The sequence below is a fragment of the Pieris brassicae genome, chromosome 9 (assembly GCF_905147105.1).
Source record: "Pieris brassicae chromosome 9, ilPieBrab1.1, whole genome shotgun sequence".
Classification (NCBI taxonomy): domain Eukaryota; kingdom Metazoa; phylum Arthropoda; class Insecta; order Lepidoptera; family Pieridae; genus Pieris; species Pieris brassicae.
In genome coordinates, this window is record NC_059673.1 from 17908286 (window position 1) to 17926581 (window position 18296).

Below are 18296 nucleotides of genomic sequence, written 5' to 3' on the forward strand. Positions count from 1 at the left end.
AATTAACCGTTACAGATAAAACTGGTACATAATAATAGATTTGCTGAATGTTTTAAAATTAAAATAGTTTTGTATTAACATAGAGACAAGAGACTAAAGAAGGAGGCAGACGGATAGTAGCATATCATATAAAATTACAAAGAACAGAAAGAAATTAGTGGTGCCTTCAGTCAACAGACCATATCCTCAATGTTGTGTATCGGCATTGATTTCATTTTAATAAAAAAAAATCGTCCTGAATTACAACAAACATATACCAGTTGTTATTAATTTATACAATCTATCATCTGGTTACTGAAAGCTTATCTAGATCATAGAAAGCCTAGACACAAAGCAAACACAGCTTTCTTAAGCTGGTTGAGCTTAAACTAGTTGAGGTGAAAGTTTTGCTTTCATGCAACAAATAGCATGTTTGATATTTATACAAGCTTTCGTTGATAAACCTCTATATTCTAAACTTATATTCGTTTAAAACCTTTATATCCACTTCGATAGATAATATCGAAGCGTCGACACTACATACAAATACAAATTTAATATAAACGAATAAACATACGAATTTATATATAATTTTCAAGATAAGTTAATATTAAACTTAACTATACTACGTTTCCATATAGTGGTGGTGTGCGGCAAAAAAGTACCTTAAGAAACGCTCAGTTGTGGAATGACGGACATCGAGATGATACGGATGGTATTTTTTATGCTGCCTTGGCGTCCGATGATGAAACTTAGCTGCAGGTAGTACGAACAACTACTCTGTTATGACAATATGTTCAGTTTAAACACATTATGTTTATATTCTGTTATTTTTTCTAATAATAAGATCGCTATGAGTTCGTAGGATCATTATAATATACCTGTTTTAATCTTGACAATAAAGCGGACATATCATTGAGGAAAATCATTGTATTTAAAACTTCAACACCATATTTAGGTCATAAACTAAGACCACATATATTTTGTTGTTTTTCCATAAGTAGGTGAGTATTAAATTTTTGTCTTCCCTTGCTTCTTTTTTCATTCAGAGAGTACCGTTCTATATTCTTCTTCTGTATTCTTTTTCCAGTTTTATTACTTCAGAAGGTGATGGTAGGATGACAAGAATATTAGTATGTGTGGAATAGTATAGCGAATGATTGCTTAATTGGACAGTAATAACAGATGATTTTATTAGTTTCTTGTGCTACAGTTTGACGAACTATGGAAGAAATTCCATAGATCTTGTGTTATAGTAAATATATTGGCGATTAAACGGGGCTCGAACGCATGACCTTAAACTAGCTCCCTGCTCTTACAACGCAATACATAGGTGTACAGCAGTCAAGCTACGGTAACACAACGATAATATGCAACCAATAAACTAACTTTATCGCTTTTAATCAAGGAATTTAAATGCATGAAACAATACGTAATACACATATATCTTTTAAGAGCGACATCGCTTGCATGCTATAATAGTAATTTCCTACAACCTACTTGAGATAAATATTAAAAGATAATGCAATCATAGATAATGAGAGTACTACACATTGAAATATTTTAAAAAATCTGTAATTTATCAACCCAAGACAGCCTTTTTTAGGATATGATTACAACTGATGAGAAGATAAAGGCTCTACCAGAATCGCTAGAACATTTCATCATCTGGCGATTGTTCTTTCCATTCAAAACAAGAAGCGAACCTATTTCCGCTGCAAGTGTTACTAAACACTTTATAGATTTACTTTTAATTTAAGTTTCATATTAGCAAATATTCGTGTTCCCGGTGAAATATCAAAAAAAAAATCCTATTTCGTCTGAAAGCAGAAAGAGATCTACCAAGCTAGGATAAGAGATTGCGGGGAGAGATTGAATTGTAGCGAAAAGTAAAGGCATTATGTAAAATACTACACCAATTCAAACAAAGAAGTTAATAGGCCGTATTCAGCCTCTGGCACTCAGAGTTTAGTCTGCACTCTCATTGTCAACAATATTGATGCATCAAGCAATGTTTCTGGCAGCGACAGATACAGTCGCAAGGGCTGAGTGTAAATAAGGAGAAATTGCGATTTTATTATTTGAAAATTCGTATTTTTCATGTCTCCCGGTCTTTTTCATTAGATTTATATAGCATTGTTATATAGGTAAAGTTTTATAGAATCTTTCTTGTTTGACTCACTCTTAATTTAGTCAAGATGCAACACAGAAACGTATCAAGCATGTTAATATAATTGACTACTAATTGTGTGAACACAGTTAATAAGCAGAAAACTATGAGAAAATTTCTGTCCCGCAATGCGGAAGTGTTAAGACTTAATTGTAGAACAGTCTTTGATTAACTTTCGATGGCAAACTTCGTGCCACAAGGTAAGCAAACTGTAATGTCGTTCGATTCCTGGTCACATAATAATCTGATTTAATCCCATTTCTGTGAGGATATGACTGGAACGGTATTGTTTTCTCGGTCTCCATATGGCGACCTATATATGGTTATAACACTGCTGTAAAAATGATACTACCAGTTTAACCATGTTTTTTGTAGTTAGAAAGAAATGAAATACCTTATTTACAAAACGATGTATGTTATGTCTAAAAGTCTTCTGCGGTGGAAGATTTTAGATATAATAATGATTTCGGGATACCCTTTGAATGTGTCGAATTCATGATATTTCCTTATAAATTATGGTTTATTCTAAAGAGTCTTATTCCACGGATTCCACAGTCATCGACATAATGAAATTTTGAATTAAAACGAGGTAGGAGAGATCTACCCAAACAACTGTATACCATTATGTATTAATTGTTGACTAAAAAGAAGTGAAATATTTTATTCTTAAAACATTACAATGCTACCTACATTTGGCGTAAATGACGTAATTTTTCCAAGAATTTTAACGACCCATGAGTATCCTTAAACATGATGTGCTAATATTTAAGGAAATATTTATCTTAATAACAGTTGCGACAGCCAGCCTTTAAATAATCCTGGACTGGTTAATTAAGGTGGGTAATATAATAAGTCGTTTTATAGGATTGAATTTGATATACCTATACGAATGATAACAGAATTGCGAAAGCGCTCACACAAATTGAATTCATTAATGGAGTGCACGTATGAGTAACATTTTAAACCAATATAATAATAAACTATTAAGAATAAACTAAAAAAAAATTAATAATAAAATCAACAAAAATGCAAGCAATTGACACTCACAGTGAATGAAGTTCTTATACAACTACAAAATAATAATTTAAGCTGACTAACAAATTGTGGGCATTCGTCTAGTAACACTTTTTAATCGCCAACTACACGAGGTTAATTTTAAAGATTCCAATGCAAGGAGTGCGTGACATGCAAGTGTATGCGTCTTGATCTATGACAGACCGGTTTCCTTATATATTACTTTATCGTACGAACAATCTATTGGCGCAGTCAGGAATCGAACGCACGACTACAGATGTTGAGAATCACAAACTTAGGTTTACTCTTAAAAAATGTTTTTAATATAAAACAATTCATGCCACAATTTCATCATTATTATAAAGCTAATGTAAAACTTTGAAATTAAAATGCACTTCGAGCTTTTAAAGTTCAAAGCACAAAGGCTAAATTGTCTTATATTAAAATTAGTAGCTAAGAGCCCCTTTCATATATTAAGGCTGTATCATGTACGCATAACTTTTACATGTTTTAAAGAGGATTTTTTAGTCTATAAATTCTGAAATATTTTTGTAATACAATTAAACACCGATTCGATAATCGAGAGAACTTATTCTAAGTTATTCGCAAATGCGGTTGCGAGGTCGTTCGTTACCCTCAAGCCTACGTGGGCTTGGATTCCGGGACTTAAAAGCCTATTTATAAACTTTCCTTTATATGAAAATTATTTTATTATTAGAACGTGCGCTGATGCTCCTTATAGTTTGGATAAGTATGGTTTATTATAAACAAAATCAGTCCATATTAAAGAGCTAATTACATAAATATCATGCTGGTAACAAGGACGAACTGCCTACTTATTTGAAGTTTTGATTTTTTTTCGAAAAGGCAAACGGGCAGGAGGCTCATCTTATGGTAAGTGCTTGCCATGGACAGTCTCAATGCCAGAAATTCCCGGCCTTTTAAGAATTGGTACGCTCTAAACGCTTTAGGACCATAAGTCGAATTGGTTTGGAAATACTTAATTGGGCAGCTGGTTCCACATAGTGGTGGTGCGTGGCGAGAGCCTTAAAAACGCTCCAAGTTAGACTTTGTTAGTTAGTCTCTTCAAAAGACTTTTCAAAGTCTTTTGAAGAGACTTTTTGACAAGACTTTGAACTTTAATACGACACACTCAATCGCGGCGTGTTGAACTCGCTAAAGTTGTTTTGTTGTCCAGAGTAGTGATGGCTGCCATTCAAGACGCTGGCAGGTATGACCTGAAAACAATAGTTAATGTGCCTGATGCGGCTGAAGGTAGTTACAGTGGGTTCATCTCAGAGAGATCTCGAGAGCCGTAACTAGTAATCATATTTTGTCCTATCATACCCTAGACCTTTCAAATGCGGCTTTCTCATAATGCTGGTGAACCGGTCGCGCCCCGTCCTGAAAGTCAAGAAACAAGGCTCTCACATCCACATTTTTTTTCTTTCTTCTCTCGTATAGCATTGATACTGTCCTGTGGTGTAGTTGATTGCTTTAGAAATACGTTTCTACAGTTATGGTTGAGGTATTGCCGGTTTTCCCTGAATAGAAGAAAGAAAATTATTTATGTTTTACTGTAACAAACTTAAACAACATCTCAATCTTTCCTATGCTGTAACGGAAAGTATTCTTCTGCAACAGTAATTTAGTAAATTGTGTTATTAGGTCAAGGAGCGTTTATATGGAAAACACTAGCTGCCCACCTGGGAATCGAAGTGGAAGTAAGGCTAGTACATTTTATCCTTTAACTAAACATGAATTTTTATTACGTGCAATAAACATTTTCTTTCTTTCGTTCCTTCTAAGTATAAGTCACTACTCATTTACATATTACGTATATGTGCCGAGGTACTAGAGTGAGAAGCGACCCACTCATAATTACGGTATACATCCCACGAGATAAAATAAAAAATCTATATTGAAAAAAGTTCTTTTGATGCGTCTCTCATCCTCGACAATGTATCACTTCCGTTCAAACACACAAAAGCTCCGAAATAGCAAGCTCTCCAATCACAAATACCGCAGATTTTTTCTTTATGCAGACAGCTTTGCCGCATAAAATTTTTGGAACGGAAAAACTAGGTTTATTTTCTCTTGGAAAATTTTCAGAAGTTACATTAATAATACAATATTATTTATCTTTTATGTACATCAAGCAAATATTAATAAAATTAAATAATAACTGAACCTAACTGAAAACTAATAGTCAATGCATGATCATGCAATTAAGTTCACAAAAAATGTTGGAACTGATTTTTAATGAATCAGGATACATGCATAATATCAATTTTGAAAAGCAACACCTACTAAGAACTATACATTTTATTAAACTATAATTTTTCTCTTATGTTTTACTTTTTTTTAATCATTTCCAATTTTCATAATAACTGTTAACGTTTTATATTTGTTTAACGTGTATTCCGTTTTTGGCGTTACATATAGGAATACTAAATATATAGATAAATAAACTCCAGTACGTAAACAATTTGTATCGGCAACAGCTGACTCGTTTGACACTGCGAGGTCAATTTAATTCTTGATGTTCCCACTCGAATATTGTTATTATCTTTATATTACCCTCATCCGATTACACAGTTATAAAAATTTTCGCGTTTATCTATATCTAGACAATAAGACTTACACGGCCTTTAAAAAGTACTACTATATAACTGGAACTTAACACTCAAGTTCGTATGTCAAAGGTGTAAAGGAATGCTACATATGGGAGTCTTATTAATCCCATCAATCTTAAATTAAAGGATTGTACAATGACACTATTTTGTTTTTCCCTTTTTCAACAACCTTTTCTATAAAGATGAGATAAGTAGAAGTGTTAAATAAGAAGTTTCAATAAGCAATTTTCTTTTATTAAATGTAATTTTGTCGATGAAGTCATTTTCTATTTAGAAGTAAAGTATATAAATCTTCTTGATGTCTTAAAAATAGTGATCCTGCTTCTGCGTCTTTATTCAGCTTCAAATGTATGTTATGTATGGCCCCTGAGATGTTCCTTTAACCGCGTTAATATATAGATTAGTATAGTATTAATCTTTAGTAGCTAGGTCCGGTGAATATGGAGGAGGTGCAATCAATTCGAAGCCAGCTTCTTGAATTGCATCATTCACTTCATCTGACTTCATTCACTCATCACGACTTCATAATTAGTTCGTTGTTGTCAAAGGAAATGATCGAGTAACTCGACGATCCACCAGGACAATGTTTGTAACTTTTTTGTTCTTATGCAAATGGCACAGTGACACTGGTACTCGTTATTAAAGGAAACAAAATATTTTTTATTAAAATTGAAACATTATCAATATGCGTTCTGGTTAAGAGATAACTTAGACGTTCCGCGATTTTGATTCTTAGACTGTTTATTTAAATTGTTTACGTATTATTCAAGATAAAATTTGTCTCAATTATACAAACTTTCACTAAATGCCATCTATTGGGAAGCAGCAAAACTATTTATGTTATATACTGATATCAGCGCCCTCTGTATTACAATATACAAATTCATTTTATTTTCCACACCATCTGTAGGATAATATAAAACCTGTTCCTTTATTCTTCTATTCAAAAACAGATGTCACTACATACATTTCACACTATCATTAAAAGACTATGGTTTAGCCTGATCAAGCCAATATTGGTAGTTTGCATATATTGTCAAGACAGGGATTGAAATAAAAACTAACAGCGATTCATTCACTTGCGAAGTTGACATCTATATAATTTATATCACAAAGCCCCTCAGTACGTCATATTAGGGGATCCCACGATGCTAAATGGGGATTTATTAATTTTTTCTTTTCCTCGGTTGGTGGAGGTGCTATAGGTTTACAAAATGTAAAAAAAACTGTGCCATGGATATACTCGAGCGCGTTGGACATTGATAGCATCAACGTTCTTTGTATTTTTAATAAAACCTAAAACAACGATCTCATCTAATAACCTGGATTTCGATGCGACGGAAACTCGCGGCCGATATTAGAGAATGCAAAAAAACCGCCATTTTGAAACTTTCAAGCGCGTCAGATTAAGATGTATATACCATATATATGAACCATATTTTTATGTGCTAGACGTAATGTCTCATATCCTGACGACTATCTGGAAAGATTCGCCTAATCTGATAATTAAAAAAAAATTAAATCATTGAACTTAATTGATTGATAAGCTAGGGAAATAGCAAATGTATGTTGTTTAAGTACAATTTGTATTTATTATATAAAGATTTTTTAAAAATGCTTTAAAAAAATCATTAACCGGAACGACTAATTTACCTCGACGATATTCTAAAAAATGTATACATTTTTCTAATGTAAATTTATTTGATTGTTGCAAAGTAGTTTCACCACAAAATACACACTTTATATTAATATTACTAATAGTTAATATTTTTAAACGAATATAGGCATCATGCAGTACGTTTTAAACTTTAACGACGCACTGACTTCGGCTTGTGGAAATCGTCAGTTTATATATTTTTCGTCATTCTTGAATTATTTTCTTCAAATTAAAAAAAAAACATGTGTGCAATTCACACGTGTTAGAAGTGAAACCTTCAAAAACAATGTTTTTATTATTAATAATATGTAAATTGGACGTTTTTCAATGTCTAAAAGTAGGATAAAACTTTTAATTAAAAAAATAACACACCACGCTATCTTACTAAAACGCTGTAATACGCAGCCGCATACAGTGTACAGTAAGCTCACGTAGTTTTCACATGCACTACACACGTTAAATGCTCAAATACAAGCACGTATTAAACAGTGTGCAATATACATACACACTGACATCTGCTCTCTCGCTCTGGCTCACAAATTACAGGCGACTATGCTTAGAAGACGGGAATGGGGACGCTACGAAGTATGGCACAAAGAGGAGAGACCGATAATATACAAATTGTATGTATATTTCTGTCTCATTCTTTCCCCTGGCTTCATCCTACACATTTTTGTATTTGTGTCTCTTACCTGTCGTTTTTTCCTTGCATCCGGTTTGAAATCACAACGATTCTAAAGAAGTTTCACTTCAAAAAAAAAATCTGCACCGCTCGAGAGAGTCTTCTACAACTTTGCAGCCCTACCCTTTTTTGCGTCACTTTTTAGCATGTAATTAACTCACCCTACTTTAATCTGACGCGCTCGAGAATACCTGATGATTATAATTTTTTTACTAACCTAATCCTTTATCCTTGATGGGTGGCCATATATATGGGGCTCATGTTTGGTGGAGGTACTTCACTGGGTACAAATTATTCCCTGAATATTAATCAGACACGCTGTAGTAAATCCCGCAATCCCCCTCTTGGGGGATAGTAGGCGAGTACTATAATAATTAAGTAGCTGAAAAAGACTCCTAACAGCTTATGATAGTAATTGATTCACGTTTATATTCGGTAAGATTTACAAAAAGTATGGAAGAGGGCGACCTCATAAGCGATAGGACGTACACACTTATGGGAAATTTCGTCGCGCTCTTTAAAAGCAAATAGAGAAGAGACTTGGCAAGCGGATGAGGAGCTGTTGTTAGATGTATATCATTAGAATAAGCCCTGTATGGTAAATACTCTATTAACCGAATAAAAGGCGTTATTATTATCAGTCTTTAAGATGACCACACGCAATTACTTTCGAATCTTCTAATAATAATAAAAAACACAAATCTGGCTTCAAATTGAGCTGTTTAACTAATCCAATCTCAAGCACGCAATATGGTTAAGGCGGCAACATCAAAGAGTTTATAAAAATAAACAAACCATAACTTTGACTTCACTAGATCGGTATTCGTTCTTAGAACATCCATAGAAGGATTTTAAATACAGAATCATGTCATTCATAAACGTCCTTAATGAGACATCCAACAGACATTTCTGCAAGTATTTAATTCAGTTTGGCTTGTATGTGCAAGGCATTTTACTATATCCCTAAGATTAACAGTCGATATTAAGCACGAACTATGACTTCTGTACGACCAAATTGACTAAGCGATTTTTTTTCATTAAATAGGATTGAACATGATGGAAGTGATAGAAAACGTTAGCATGACGCCGTTGGCGAATGGGTAACCAAACCAAACTAGCCGCTTACGGAACGCAGAGATCTAGAACGTACTTTCTTAGACCGTTAATGAGAAGAATACAGTAATGTCTCGGTCTTAATACAGAGTCCACTATTAATCCTGTGTAAGAACAAGTGCTTAGTGCACATAGAAAGGTCACAATTTCGCATATACTACTACATTTCGCATATCTAAACTACTAAAACTGCTGAATGTAGTATGCCGCATGACCACGACGTCCGTCGTTCCAAAACAGAATTTATGTGAATCCCTCTGAAGTATTTCCAAACCAATTTAGGGTCCTTCAAGAAAAGAGCGTACCAATTCTTGAAAGGCCGGCAACGCACGTGCGAGGCTCCGGCAATGTGAGTGTCCATGGCCGGCTGTATCACTTCACATCAGATGAGCCTCCTGCCCGTTTGTCTCCTATTAGATTTTAAAAAATGTGCCAACTGCTGCCTCCGCGAACTTCGTTACCCCTTAATATGTTTTATCTTAGCCTATCGCTTTAATAGCTACAACAAGTAGAACACTTTGCCACCCTTTAGAGACTGCTCTCTTTTCCTTAACACGTTAGTTATTTTCAAATTTGTTCTATTTTTCTTCCTCAGAATTAAAGGCATAAATAATAAAAATCGAATTGGTCCAGCCGCCTTCAAGTTTTGCCATTAGTAACATATTTTTCGATGATTTTTTATTTATATAGATAACGACAAAGCGTCCTCAAGTTTTCATCGATAAATGGACTAGCCAATACAACGATAAATTTTGAAATCGAACTAGTATTTCCCGAGATAAGTCTCAGTGAAGAGACAATGTAAGATGCGTGCTTTATTCCAGCAAGTATTGTTCCAGTAGTTCTGTTCTGTGAGTTATATAATTGTCTATAGGTTTCATAGACTTAGCTAATTACATATAAACATGTGTATATGGAATGATTTCTTTTATATGATCTATGAAGTCATGGATGGCCAGACAAATGAAATTCGTTGGCGTTGCCTTCCATTTTAAAAATTCTCTTGAGTTTGGTTTGTATTTTAAAGTTACATCGTGACATACGTTTAGAAATTGTCATTCTATTTGTTGTGTTAAAGAAAAATAAATACAGCTATGCTAACAATTTTCACATTTTGTTTAATAAATATTCATAGAAAGTGAGTATTTTTAAAACGAAATTATGTTTTAAATAGTTTCACAAAGAAAAGGTAGAGAAATTTACTTAATTAAGACGAGTTATAAATCTGATTAATGCATATATGTATGCAGTGTTAGCCTAGTGGCTTCAACGTGCGACTCTCATCCCTGAAGTCGTAGGTTCGATCACCGGCTGTGCACCAATAGACTTTCTATGTGCCCATTTAACATTCGCTCGAACGATGAAGAGGAACATCGTGAGGAAACCGGATTGCCTTAGACCCAAAAAGTCGACGGTGTTCGTGCGTGCTGATCACCTACATGTATTTTAGGTTCCCAAATGATTATTAAATATATACAGAAATCTGAAGCTCAGACCTAAAAAGGTTGTAGCACTACTGATTTGATTTTAATGCATATATTTAAAGTCTGTGTCAAGATATTGTAGATTTGATCATTCCTGTTGCTTTTTTGGGAAAGACTATCTATATATATATAAATATCTATATATATATATATATATATATATACTATCAGATAACATATATCATTCATTTCTGGGATAATGTAGCCGTAAATAGTTTCGCAAATTTATAGAGTCTATATATAGGCATGCAAAAATGTAGATATTTATTACTAACAGCATATTTTGACTTTGCATTTATCTAATCAAATATTTTCGAAACAATTATACATTACTCTAGGATAATACAGCATTGTAATGATGTTGCAGTCGTCTAGATTTTTGAGTTTGATTCATTATAGAAATTCAACAACTACTGAACCTATTTCAAAAAGTCTTAAATAAACTCCATTGAAACAACTGGGCCGATTATTTGTTGGATATATATATTTTTAAATATTGCAACATGGAATATAATGAATATGGAAATAGCTTCAAATACCTATTTTTCTGAAGCTGTGTCTTGCTGAAAACCACACGTAACGCCGTGATTTGGAAATGATGTAATAATTTTTTTGAAATTGATGATTTAAGATTACTAGCGTAAATTAATATTCAGTCCAATTTAAGTCGACAAGATTCGCATTCGCCAATTTCGTTTTCAAATATAGAACTGCTGCTGAACAGTACTGTTATCTTATAATATCTGACTTATCGGTCAATATAATTTGGCACATAAAACATACTGAATACTTACATATTATAAAGTATCGACAAAAATTTAAGTAAGGTTCACCAATTGATTCGTGTTGTTTGTTTGTTGATTGTTTTGTTCTCGTCTTTCATTCCACAACTGAGCGGTTTTAAGGCAGTTTTTTTCCGCGCACCACCACTATGTGGAACCAGCTGCGCACTGAAGTATTTCCAAAGCAATACGACGACTTCTCTGTCATCAAGAGTGTCTATGGGTGGTATCAGTTAACATCAAGTGAGTTTCTTGGGCGTTTGGCCCCTGTTTTATAAAAAATCACCTTACGTAAATCGACTGAAATATCGACTATTGTTCATAGATCGCAAAAAATATTTCAAAATACACTTATTTTGTTTTTGCAGAGCAGTGTTGGCCTAGTGGCTTCAGCGTGTGACTCTCATCCCTGAGGTCGTAGGTTCGATCCCCGGCTGGGCATCAATGGATTTTCTTACTATGTGCGCATTTAAAATTAGCTCGATCGGTGAAGGAAAACATCGTGAGTAAACCGGCTTGCCTTAGACCCAAAGTCGACGGTGTGTGTCAGGCACAGAAGGCTGATCACCTACTTGCCTATTCAATTTACAAACGATCATGAAACAGATACAGAAATCTGAGGCCCAGACCTAAAACGTTGTAGCGCCATTGATTTATTATTTATTTTGTTTTTGCAATAAGAGTATAAAACCTTAATGATAAAATTCGGAAGGCAACGGTTTACCTCTAACTAGCGATTCCGCTAAGTTAATTAGAATTAAATTTACACATATTATCACAATCATATATGAAGAGAATTTTTCCTTGATGCCAAAGAAAATATTTCGTCTTTATCCAGGGATACATTAGATTTACTAAGTACGTACTATATACGATATTATATATATCAAAATACAACACGTTTTTGACAGACGGGAGTCATACTTAGCTTACCCTCTTGTTTAATACCCATCTCTTCTAGATCTTTCCACTTATGCCAGACAGCTTCCTAGAGAATCCCATATCATTGCAACACCGCCCGACCTATATACCTCATATATTATTAATGAATAATTCCATTGAATACTTGGGGGAGCTATAAAATATAAAGCTTACGTCATTCACGACACGCTGAAAATTTATCTTTCGTTAATCAACCACAGCCTACGGTAGCCAGTTCTGTTTTAGACATTGTGGTGAGAGCACGCGCCGCTTGTTCGCGTTTCGATCGGACTTTTCGCGAAATAATATTTATTAGTGTTTGTGTAGTGTTACGTGAGCGAAAAGGTAAATATAACTAAGTGTTTATAATGTGTTTCAAGTGTTCACGGTTGGTAGATTTTATAATAAGGAGAATAAGAATAAATATTTAAACTAATGAACCGCTCTGGTTTTCACTCGTTTGTATAGTGTTACATTACTTATTATAATCTACGATCATTGTAACTAAAAATATAATTTATTCATAGTGATTGTGTAGCCGTATACTGAAAATAATTATAGCATTTATTGATAGAGCTTTCTTTTCGATTGTAGAATAAAAATATATGGTCATATTCAAGGCCTTGGATATTTTAAATAATTACTGTCTTTTTGTCTATTATATAGGTAATTTCAGCAAAACACACTTTACATTTCGATGTTTAAAAACCTAAGAAAAAATTTAAATATTCTTATCGTTATACCGGCTTAATTATGTATTATGTGTCGTAATTAGTAATATTTTTTATTGTTCCTTTTCGAAACGTTAACATAAGATTTTATAAACCAAGGTTGCAGTTTTGCTGAGGTATAACGAGCGATAACCACAATTAAATTACGGTGGACAGCGTGGTCTCTCGTTAATATGTAGGTAATGATTTGCGTTAATTTCTTTAAGTTCTAAAAATAATTATTTACTTTTAAATATTGAGACTTAGAGAAGCAGATACACTGTATTAGAACTCGTAATTAAACATTTTATCTAATACGATGTGTTTTCAATATTTTATAAGAATTTATCATGATTTTAGTTCATTCACTAACCATTACAGGCAGGAACTATAGCATAGTTTAGTCAAGTGTTTGTAAACGTCAATACGTACAACGAACTATGCACGTTTGTGTCTCCATTTAGTTCCAAATACGCTTTCATACCAACCTTAACATACAGAACTTCTATATATTATCTACTACGAGAGCCTGCTTAGTTATGTTTATCTTTATTCATTATTACATATACCTCGTTTTCGCCACTTGTAAGCTGTAAAAACCTAGCGATTTTTCACGTTTAAACGAATCAATAATGTTCGTTTGTTAAACAGTACCGTGAAAATTGTCCTTGACAGAAAAAAAAACTATAACATTTCGATTTTACATTATTTATGGACAACTTCAAATAAATACGTTTTTTAAATAATTTAATTACAGTTGAATTTATTCAATTTTATATTTCTTATGAATTTTCTATTGCCGTAAATGTTATGAAGTTCTACTGTGTTTGAAAACGAATATCACATATTCCTCGCAGTGAATATCGCGCTCATATAAGAGCTCATTTTGTAATTTGATAGAATTAGTTTTATATGAGGCTTAATATATATTATGGAAATTAACATCATAAATATGAAAGTGAGTTTACGCTTCCATGCTTAGCTCTGATTTTAAATATTTGTTATAGTTACCATATATTCGACTTTCGCCTTAATTCAAATCCCTACTACGAGGTGTCAATACTAAATGGGTCTCTATATTAACTGCTCGTCGAATAATTTACAATTTACCAGACACTTTTTACTGTCAGTTCGGTTAATTTTGGATTACTTAATCATTATGTATAAACTTTCTTTCTGGTTTTAAAACATTTGAATATGGGATGTGGATGAACGTGGCAGAGTCCAAGAACCGTTTCATCTACTTTTTTATATCACATGGGTAATCCGGGAAGAGAGTCACCTGATGTTAAGTGATCCTGGCAATGGACAGTCTCACTGCCATAAGTTGCTCGCCTTTTAAGAATTGCTGAGCTATCTTTTTGAAGGGCCGTAAATTACATTGGTTCGAAAATACTTGCCCTAAAAATTATCAATTAAACAAATGATGTGTCGATTGGGTTCCCGTACTTAAAAAGGATTATGCTGGACAGCGAAACCGTAAATTTAACTCCAGGCTAGTAACTTATACATAATACAAACATGTTTGAAATCTGCGTTCTGAGAAATGGCTGGATTCGAAGTTCAATGTTATTAGTTATTTGAGACCCGCCTCAAAATACCTCAGGCATTGTTTAGCATACTAAGCTTTTGTATATTTATAGCTTTATTTCTTAAAGCAAACATTCATTTTTTGATTTATTTCGATTTATACCAACAAAGGTAATGTGCAGAAACTGGAATTTTCACTTGACTTGAAACTTTGACATTTAACAAAGTCAACTCTGAAAACGTTCTTTGATCACCAAATTTCTATCGTAAGATTAAGTTTTATCTTTATATATATATAGCTCATCTGAAACGGCTGGACCGATTTGAAATATTTTTTTGTATGTGTTTGGGTGGCGTCCTGGATGGTTTACATTCACAAATCAGTCCAGCGGATGGCGCTGCAGTCGGGGTCTAGGTTATTTATCTAAATAGTAAATAAAATCCTAAACGTGTTCGTTATTAAACTCCAAAACGACTGGACATATTTTGATGGTTTGTGTGTTCAAGTGGAGTCAAAAATGATTTACATTATTAGATATTTTTATTGTATGTAAAAAAACGTCTGTCAGATCCGCTAGTAACTTATTAGCTAGCTTAGTTACTAATAATCAACGGTCTTTCGAGTATCATCTATAGGACTTGGTTGGATGGACTGAAATTAAACTGCCGCATTTATATGTATTTAGGTAAGATTTTTAACGAAACTAACATATATCATCGGATAAATCAATAAAATCCTAACCATCTACTATATATTTGTAAAATATGACAAATGAATGAAAATGTGATGGCAACAAAAAATATAAAAAAAATCTATATACTACATACTTACTCTAATATAAAGAAATATTTGATGTCAACAAAAAAGTTGTCATAAATTTCATAATGACCCCTAGATGTAACTGAAGCTTAACAAGAATTCAAAACAATTTTATTTTTTCCTAACTTCCGCCGTTAAACGAATTGACATACTGCCGCGGTATCGCCATAGTAATTTTTCGCGAGCCAATTGAATTCAATTCAACATATTTCAACTCCCAATAAATACAATAAACGGTGATGTCAGCATTTTTTTAATGGGCTAAATTGATTCTGTGCTCAATTGGAAAGTTTGTGACAGTGATCGACCTATTTTGAATTATGATTTATTCAATATTATCTTAGATTAAGCAGTTTCCTGTATTAGTTTACAAACGAAATTTAGAAGTTATTGTCTTAGTTTATATTTGTTTTTGAAGTTATACTTCTTTTGGTGCCTTAGGGAAGAATGATGAGAATATTGTTTCTATTGTTAGTGTCGTTTTTTCTACAAACGTAAATAAAGCCAAACAAAATTTTAAAAGATTTTCATCTTATTACGCCAAAGAAGTATAACTTCTAACACGTGTACATAAATACAGACACTGTTTTTTTATTATTGCTTAAACTTTTTAAATACAAGAACATCAAAAACCCTTACCTTAATTCAATTCCTTACTAACTAACAGAAAGGAGAAATGTTCCAATCAAAGTATAGTCAGAGCATATTTTCAATCAAAATTTAATCTACAATAAATAAAGAATCGAAACGTATTAAATTTTCAGCCTTAATATAAATTATTTGACAATTCCCACATTGCTATTTGGCCACCCCGATACTAGACATCATTCATATACCCTACTAAACATTAATTGCCCCGATTTCAAAGTCCAAAGTCCAAATTCAATTAAATTCGGGTCTGTCTAATTGATTTATGGCATTGATTTATCACTCATTTTGACAGCAACGCCATCGAAAGTTATGTAAAATGTGTAGGCTTAAAAGAGATTCACAATTTATAGAACTGTGTCACAATAATTAAAAGATTTGTTGGTATTGGTTTGCATTGTATGCAAAAATTTCGTAAATCAGACACGAAAGAAGAAAAAGATTTATACATATTATTTATTCACAAAAATACAGTACTAAACGAATACGAGAATATCGAATATAATATTATAAACATTTTATTACTAGTGTTAACTCTGCGAACAAATGTCGTATAAATATGTCGATACTGTCGTGATAGACTCGTTCTGACACTCGGTATCGCAAACAAACTTGGCGTTCGATATGGTTTATATCCAGGTATAAGACTCCTTGGAGAAGACAACACTCTTATTTGATGCAATCTAAAGCGGTTGTAGCGGCAAAGGTTTGAAAAGAAATAATTAAAAGGGATCTAAAATTATCAATTAAATGTCTTTGATGTTACGAAATGAGAAAATCAGGAACACGATACACGTCAACGCGGGCGCAGACTTATCGCATTAACAACAGATGCAGGTTTTTTCTATCGTTAAACGCTCCGTTCATATTATCGTAGATTTGTGAATGGATTGCACGTGCGGCCAGATACGTATTTGACGTATTTGGGGCCCTTAAGCTACAATTATTATATATTCGTATTATTTATTACTTTGTATAGACTAAATGGACCATTTAGTCCATACAATTATAAAAGACTAAACTCTCATCATAGTTAAAGAATATAAACGATATGTTTTGGACCGGCCATCCGAGTTCAGGAAGGACTATTAGAATTACTAATGTTTTTTTTTTAAATTTCCTTCTTATTTTGAGTTTGAAAAGATTGTTTGTGTACATTGTGTACATCGTTGGTATTATCACGTCCACATCTTTCTTACGTCTTGCGTCACATTCTTATTTTGGGAGCTGTTGGTACGGCTAAACAAATAAATAAGAAATATTGATTATAATGGATTGTATAAAACAAACTTTTAATTTATAATATCTGCATAAGCCTTTGGCAATTAAAATAAGTTACTTTCTATAGAAGAAAAGCCTAGAATAACATCTTATTTCTGTATATTATTTGCTTGCTGATGAAATAAAAGTATTTTTATGGTAAGTAACACTAACATTTATTCTACTTAGTTATTATTTCTACTCAACAAGATATGTGTTGTAACGCGGTACAAAAAGGGTATAATTTATTTTAAATAATTTTGTATATTATCGAGTTCGTCCCTGTACCTAAATACATCATTGTGTCGTTAATGACACAAAATATCACTTTTCGACACGTATGAAACGACCCTCCCTATTTCGTGATATATGAGTGTATGTTTAACGCACATGTGCGTATAACATTTGTCGCTACATATTCTGACTTGATTAAATAAGGAAATATAAAAAAAACAGCCGCACTACTACCTCTAGGTGTCGGTCCGATATCTGTATCTGTTCCTTAAAACTTTCGTAATAGACAAGTCTGCCTTATGTTATCAATTCAGACCATCTTTAGATGTTTTTCATCACCGTACAGGTGTTAAATGCGCACATAGAAAAGAAAGTCAATTGGTGCAAAGCAAGGCTTCGAACATGACCTCAAGAAAGAGTCTCACGATAAAATTCTTGGCTAACACTGCTCAATATAATACTCAGCAGTGTTTTTTTTCAGTGTGCGAAGATGAACTGAGAGGTTGTGTGTGTCAGTGAGGGAGACGGATGTGTTCCAACAGTTCTTTGTCGCGCAACTAAGCTGATGTGAGCCATCTTCATACATATTTTAATGAAAAAATCAGTGGCGCTACGTTTTAAGGTCTGGGTCTCAGATTTTTGTAGCTGTTCCAAGA

General features: G+C 33.1%; 1 protein-coding gene across 2 annotated transcripts in view; it reads left to right on the forward strand.

Annotated features, from left to right (window-relative positions):
• Window positions 1-12681: 12681 nt before the first annotated feature.
• The window catches only part of LOC123713932, a 117068-nt gene continuing 111453 nt past the window's right edge, over window positions 12682-18296 (forward strand). The window contains exon 1 of one of the 2 annotated variants that reach the window (XM_045667830.1): window positions 12682-12783. The gene's annotated coding sequence lies outside the window, so the exon portion shown is untranslated. The remainder of the gene's footprint in view (window positions 12784-18296) is intronic. The other variant, XM_045667829.1, reaches the window with a different exon arrangement.